General features: G+C 39.4%; 1 pseudogene; it reads left to right on the top strand.

Annotated features, from left to right (window-relative positions):
* LOC101571576 overlaps positions 1-6,553 on the top strand; it is a 13,133-nt pseudogene extending 6,580 nt beyond the window's left edge.
* Positions 6,554-7,574: the final 1,021 nt, after the last annotated feature.

The raw sequence follows: 7,574 nt of genomic DNA, 5'->3' as shown, positions 1-7,574 counted from the left end.
AAAAAAAAGCAAAACTTTAAAAAAAAAGAAATAAATAAGAAATTAGTTTGATATGTCAGAACCAGCTTACAGAAATTTCTTCATGCCAAATTGGAGTTTGTAATTAATTTTAAGATAAAGAAGAATATTCATAGACATATGTCACTGAGAAATCCCAACTTTCTGCTACTGTAATTAAAATTTGAGGATAATTATTTATTGTCAATCTCTTGGATACTGTGTGTATTGGCACAAAGCATGAAGATATCTGTCATCTTGCTGAAAAACATAGCTAAGTTTCCTTTCTAAGAAATTAACCTTCCTAGTCCCAAATACCTCACCAGTTCTCCTTTCAGCTGAAAGTACTGAAGACAGACTTTCATCAGTGGCCTAAAATTAGGGAGATTTTTTTTCCTAAAAATGCTGTTTTACCCAAATTTACAGCCCTGGAGGCATCTTACTCTTACATTTAATGACTGAAGGAGGGGTTGTTATAAACAATTGACAGGAGAAGCAGAAATGGGTCTTGATTCATGGAATGGCACTATATGTGAATGCAAATTGGAAAAAGCTAGAGATTGTACATGAAAGAAGGTAATCTAGACAGAAGCAATGAGGGAAACTCCAAAGAGTAGAAATTTAGGCAACATAGCCGGTTACCTACATGTGCTGAAAAATCATAGGAACTGAATAGCAAAAACTATCAGCTAGTGATATTGACATCAGCCATTATCCACTCTCATTCATTCCTGCTCTGGAACAATAGCTGCATGGCTGGAATAGCCAAGGTGACAGGGGTGGCCCCTAGGCAGGACCAAATAGCGTTTCAGTAGCTACCGTGTATAGCCATGCATGAAGAACTGCCACTGCTGAATATTCAAGAAGCCAGTCACAGGAAATGAGGAAGGGGCTCAATGTAAACAAGCCAAAGAGTCTTCATAGGATAGGACCCTGCCCTTTGTGAAGTGACAGTAATTCATTTGGATCTGTTCACTTACAGATTTGCATTTTTAGACTGTAGCTAAAGCCAACTGCACCACCCAAGCTTCCAAAGACTTCAGTCCACTTAAAGTGTAATAGTACTCTACAGCAAAGACTGCACTAGCATGAGCTGTCAACATGGCATGCATTTCTTCTACCACATACTGCTCAACCTACAAGCTGCTGCTCTAATAAAATGATGGGAAGAGATGTTGAAAACACAGCTGAAGCCTCAGCTTGGAGAGAGTAGCTTGGGAAAATGGAAAGCCAAGCTCCAAGATGTGGACTATATGCTAAATCAATGACTCCTAAATGCTACTATGCTCCAATGGATAGAACACTTGGAGTGGGTAGCTAAGTGATCTCAAGGAAGAGAAGACACTCCTATGATCACTGCTAGTGTCACCCTTGAGGAATGTGTGTTGGCCCTTCATCACTTGTATAACTCTGGACTGTGAGGATTTTTTTATTTTTTATTTTTTTATTTTTTTTTTATTTTTTGTGGTACTGGGGATTGAACTCAGGACTCTGTGCTTGCCAGGCAGGCACTTATTCTACTGAGCTATCTTCCCAGACCCTCTGTGAGATCTTTCTTTCCAAAACAGAATACTTCAGTAAGGGCACATGCACACACACTCACACACACACACACACACACACACACACACACACACAGAGTTCCATTTAACTTTAAAGAGCAATTGCAGTTGGGTCATTTGGGGCTCCTTGCACTATGTAAGAGACCAGAAATCAATAAGTTGAGTGCTGTTTATAAGGGATAATTGGATCTGACCAAGAGGTGGACTTGCTGTACACAATTTCATGGCAAACAAAATAAGTACAAGCCTGCAGGTTTGGGAATGACACAAGGAAAAGAGCTCAGCTTTCTCAGATATATGTCCCTAAGCTGTTAGAGATGTTAGGTAAGTCATTAAGTGATCAATGAAATCTAGAGAACAAGGGGCTGGGGAGATGGCCCCACCCCCTGGGGTCCACTGAGGCAGCAATTGAGACTGGGCATAGTGGTGCGTGTGTAATCCCAGCTCTTGGGAGGCTGTAAACAGGTGGATCACTATGACTCCGATCTAGTAGTAAGACCCTAAACCCCCTGTGGACCCTTCCCTAAGATACCCCCCCCCAAAAAAAAAAAACTAGAGAACAGAGCAGAGAAAGCAGTATTAACTTTTGCCTATTCATTTCTCAAGACAAAAAACATCAAGGAACCTCAATGACCTGCACCCAAATCTCTTATGCAGGTGAGACTCTGAGAGCTGTAGAGGCCTCTGCAAGGAAAGCAATGACTGTAAGCTTGTGGATTGAGGGACTGCTGGTGGCACTTCAGGCGAGTATCCTGTAGTCACAATGCCACTGGGGAAAAGAGAAAATAGAGACACCTCTCTCGAAGGCACTCTCTCCCCCTGCATCTCATCTCCATTCGCAAAGCACCATAGGAATATAAATCCCAGCTCCTTACACCAAAGCAAAGCCGCACTCTAGAGCCACCCAAACCGCATTTCTCTGGGGTTTGCTGAGGCCCCTGATGAGACTGCAACACATTCTCCTTTTCCCCTTCCCAGTCCTGTTTCCTCTCTTCGCTTCCATAAACTATGGTTCCAGGCTCACACCTTGAAAATTTCTCTCTACGTTCACCTCTAAAAATCTGCTCCTGCTGAATTCAGACTACACCAAGTACTAACCATGGTGCAGAAAAACTAACCAGCAGTATCTCAAAGGGAAAGGAAAAGAAGGAGAGAAGGAAGCAACGACTCCAGTTAGTAATCTGCTGAAATAAGGCGGAGCAATCAGAGAAGTAAATCAAACTGGAAATTGCTCTTCTGTGTCATAAAAAGCCATTCTGATATTTATGCAACCAAAGTAAGTTACAATAAAAATCTAAAGCTGACTAGCAAACAAACATTTTTTGTGCTCTTCCTTTCTGTTACATTGAATAAGAATTTACAGAGATTGTTGAGATAATGAAGGAATTATGCCTCATACTTGCCTGCTCACATACTCATCTATCTGGGAGTCCTTTTAGAAGACCAACAAAACAAAATAAAACAAAACTCCTGTACTGTCCCAACAGGCAAAGGAATGCATACTACATTATGCTATTAAAAATAATTTGAAGTTGCTCCAGTATTTTCTTTGTGCATAAAAGTAAGCTTATCTCAAGGCATTATTGGATGCAGAAGCATAATGATTTTTTAAATTTCTCTGTAAGCAGAAATAACTCTCCTGCAAAAGACTGTTCTTTGATGGCTGTTAACCTCAGCTAAGCATAAATAATCTGAATGGTAGAGATCTCTGACCCTTGTGGATGTATTTTTCTCATCGAATTTACTAGAATGCCCTGAAATTCATTTTAGATTTCAACTGGATTCCAATAAAATGAATTGAAAGGCACTATAATGAATAAGTATTTTTTCAAAGAATTTATTGAATAATTTTTCATTGCAAACCTTTGAATAATAAGACATATTTCTCTTTAAAATTCTTAGTCTATGATTTACAGTTCATCTAGTTTGTTGTATTGTAAAGAATAGACTAAGAATCTTTAAATGAAATGTATTTTGCTATTCAAAGATTTGGTATTCAAAATTATATTGTCAAGAAAGCAATATTTTATTAAAATGTTAATTGAAACAAATTTATAAAATTATTGAAGGCTGAATTATCTCCACATATCGTAGTTTGAGAAAACATCGTATTTGACTTGCTTTTTCTTTGGCCTGTTAAGAGATGTTATATGCAAAACTTAAGACATTATTTAGTATATAAAATTTATATTCATATACTTCAAGATCAGAAATGTTTATATGTCCCTTTCTATTTTTGTTCTTCAGGGCCTGAGATATAGCTTAGCAGCACAGCACCAGCCTGGGAAGCACAAGGTTCTCAGTGCCATTCTCAGGACCAAAAAAACAACAAACAAAAACAAAAGCCAACATTATATTTTTACTCATCAAAGATATGATTGTTTGAACAAATATAGTGAGAATGAGAAAATAATCACACAAATACTAAGTAAAGGCAATGTCACATTTGACAAAAAATAATTCTTTTCATAAACTGAAATCATAGGATAGCAGAAAGTATAGTATATTAAAGGTAAAAACTTTTGTTATGTATAAAACTTTCATTATACATAAAATTACTGTCATGAGTTAATATTCAGGAAAGAGTAAATACTGTTATACTCAAAATGGAGAGAGGAATTTTGAAATGCACAGAGATATTTCTTTCTCTTACAAGAAAATGACTGAATTGTTTTTTACTTTAATTTTGACTACTGATCTTCTACAAAAGATTTGCAAATTTAGACACAATCCAACCATTTCATCAAAATCAGGCAATTTTGTGATTCATAATTTTCTCAAACTCATCAAAGAATTGAGATAATAGGTGAACAAACTATGAAACCAAAATTGGGGAAAACAAGTGCGCAAGTAGAAACAAGACAAGCAGACATACTTTTCCCAGCAAAGAAGCCACTGGCATCAATAATAATCCACTTATGCACTATAATCCAAGCTACTCCAGAGACTGAGGAGGGAAGTTCATAAATTCTAGGTCAGCCTGGCAATTTAGGAAGATCCTGTCTCAAAAAATAAAAATAAAAAGGGCTGGGAATACAGCTCAGCAGTAGAGTACCCTTAGGTTCAACCCCTGTGCACTAAGCAAAAAACAAAACAAAAAATAAAAAAGATAATTCAGTTTAAAATTTGAGTAAACACTAATGGCAAAGTGTGAAGAGTCAAGAGAATCCCGAACTCCTGAAGGCTGCAGATACGAGAGGAACTGGTACCCACTCAACAGCCATGGCTCTCGCCACCAGGACACTCTTAAGACCACTGGGGGAGGACACAGCAGCACCCCTGTGACGCAGGCTTGGAAGTGCGGAGAAGCTGTCCCTGTGGGTGTCTGGTGTCGCAGCACGCACCTACCTGCACCTTTTCTGAACCTGCTAGAGGAAGAAGAAACAAACCTCTCAATCAAAATCACCAGGCAAGGGGAAACAAATAAAAACAAATCATTGCTTCCTTAGGCTCCTATTAAAAATCCATTGCACGTAGGGGAAGAGGAGAATAAAACAGTTTGTCCCTGAGAGCAAGGTAGAAAAATATGCTGGGTCAAGACTTAAAGCCCAGGAAAAGCAGAATGACTAAAGGCCCAACCTCAAGGCCAGGTGTCTAACATTCAAGCCAACCGAGCGCACAGAGCGACCTACCAGCACACTCACACTATTCTTCATCAGATTAGTGTTGGTAGCAATGAACAGAGGCTTAGCACTGGAAGAAGGGTGAGGGCACTGAGAGTGTGCAGGAGAACTAGAACCCCCCACTTGCTACGTGTGAGATGTGCCAAGTTTGTGTCCCCTGAAATCAATGAACTCTAAGGAACAGGGGAGGTGAAGAGTAGAAAAGATACATTGGGAGAGAACTCTTGAGAAACAGTTCTGAAAAGTGGGTTGCCACTGAGGCCCTTGTCAGGGGTAACTTATACTGGAAAGTAATGAGGTGGGTACAATATGGGTCAAACTACAACCAACCTGTGGGATTACAAGTGTAGCCATGTAGCCAGCACTGACCCAAGGGAAGCTAGTCATGCGTGCAGCAAGGGTGCATGGAGAGAGCAAGGTGTTTTGGGGAAGAGACGAGACCAGATGCTCTAGGCACCCGCGTGGGTGACTGATGCCTGTCTGTGCTTCTCTGACCCAGGGGATACCAATCACAGTAAAATCTCAATTACTGTTGATGATCATATAGGTGATTTTATCATAGAGGAGCGAACTGGGAGAATCAATTGAATGGGAATATAAGACTAAATGCCAGTACGAAATGCCTTTGTCGGGCTCTACAGTAGAACATCAAAGCTGAGGAGTCAAGAAACTTGAAGATATTCAATAAATTTGCACAAAAATGAAACACACAGGAAAAAATATAAAACCAGAAGAGAGCATCAATGGCATGTAGGATAGTAGCAAGTGCCCTAACACATGTGTTTGGAATATCAGAAGAACACAAAATACAATAGACAAAAAACACATTTGAAAAAATAATGATTAAGAATTTTCCATATATTCATGACAGATATTATACAATAGCTCAATGGATCTCCGAGGATACAAGTAAGATAAATATTAAAGCAATCAGCAGAACCCTGAGGTGAGCGAGGTCTCAAGGACGTCAAAGCCACAGAACATCGGCAGCCTGTTCTTCCGTGCACGCCAGTGGATTGTGGGGAAGGTGCCTGGTACAGCAGTGCAGAAGCCTGCTAAAGTGAGAGTGGCCAGACTTGCTCTGCATCCTACTTATTAACGTATTTTAATAAGCGGGAAACCTACTTTGCTCACGACGCCTTCAGCGATGCACTGTTGGAGATTACGGTACTTCTCAAAGCTTTACCTGTTGCATGAAAAACGCACGTGAAATGTGAAATGGCTGAGATCGTCTTCAAAGTGGGCAGAACAATAGATCCAATATCAGCAAAACCCTGTGCAGGAACCAGCTACCTGGAGAGTCCCATCAGTTTGGAAACCACTCAGCTCAGCAAAACTCTGGAAGCGCTCAACATCTCTTCAACACAATGAAGGGCAGGAAGAAGGAGGCAGGGGAAGAGTTCTAAATTTAATTACAAACTGTGTCAGATTCTCCCGTGGTGTTTATGAAATAGTAAAAGACTTGTTATAATGTTTCATAAAGAAAGCAAGCAACGCACGCTCATGCACGCTTGCACACACACACACACACACACACACACACACACACAGGGTCCAGGTATAGCTCCTTTAAATTAAAAGGAGCAAGAGAATTTTAAGGTAGTCAGAAGAAGGAAAAATACAAAGCACTGTAGGATATCTCATAGCAGAATCTATTTAAGACAGAACATAATGGAGTGACATTTTTAAAATAATGACAAAGAACTTTCAATTCAAAAATCTACAGATGATAAAAATGTTTCAAAATTCAAAATTAAATTTCTCAAACAAGGGCTGAGGAGATAGTTCAGTGGCCTAAGTGCCTGCCGGACAGGCTCAAAGACCCAGTTCAATCACTGGTACCTGACGCTGTGCCTGCCCCAGCACCAAGCCAGCCACTGAAGCCGGGTGTGGTGGCACACTCCTAGTATCCGAACACTAGGGAGGCTGAGACAGGTGGATCGCTGAGTCCAATCTGTGTAGTGACACCCTGCACCAAATACATAAATACAAGGGGCTGGGGAGATAGCCCAGGAGAATAAGCACTTCCCTGGCAAGTGCAAGGGACTGAGTTCAATCCCAGGTTCTGAAAAAAAAAAAAAAAATACATAAGAGATTTTTTTTCTCAAACAATATTGGCAGGAAGTAATATTAAAAGAAGTTATTCAGGCAAGGTGGTACAACAAACAAAAATTGTATTTAATGAAGTAATGAACTTGGAATAAAAATGAAACAAAAGTAAATCCAAAATTTGCTTTGGATTTTTTTCCTTTTCTGTAAAGAAAAACTGACTGTAGGATATTCCAAATTGATGGCGCATCTGAAAAGATAGTATATAACAATAATAGTAAGAAGATTGGCAAGAAAGATTGAGAGTATTTTTTTGTAGTTTATTATTATTTTTATTTTATTT

Source organism: Octodon degus, unplaced genomic scaffold (assembly GCF_000260255.1).
Source record: "Octodon degus isolate 3935 unplaced genomic scaffold, OctDeg1.0 scaffold00231, whole genome shotgun sequence".
Classification (NCBI taxonomy): Eukaryota; Metazoa; Chordata; class Mammalia; order Rodentia; family Octodontidae; genus Octodon; species Octodon degus.
The sequence above is the reverse complement of the archived record's forward strand: the minus strand, read 5'-3'. Positions and strand labels throughout refer to the sequence as shown.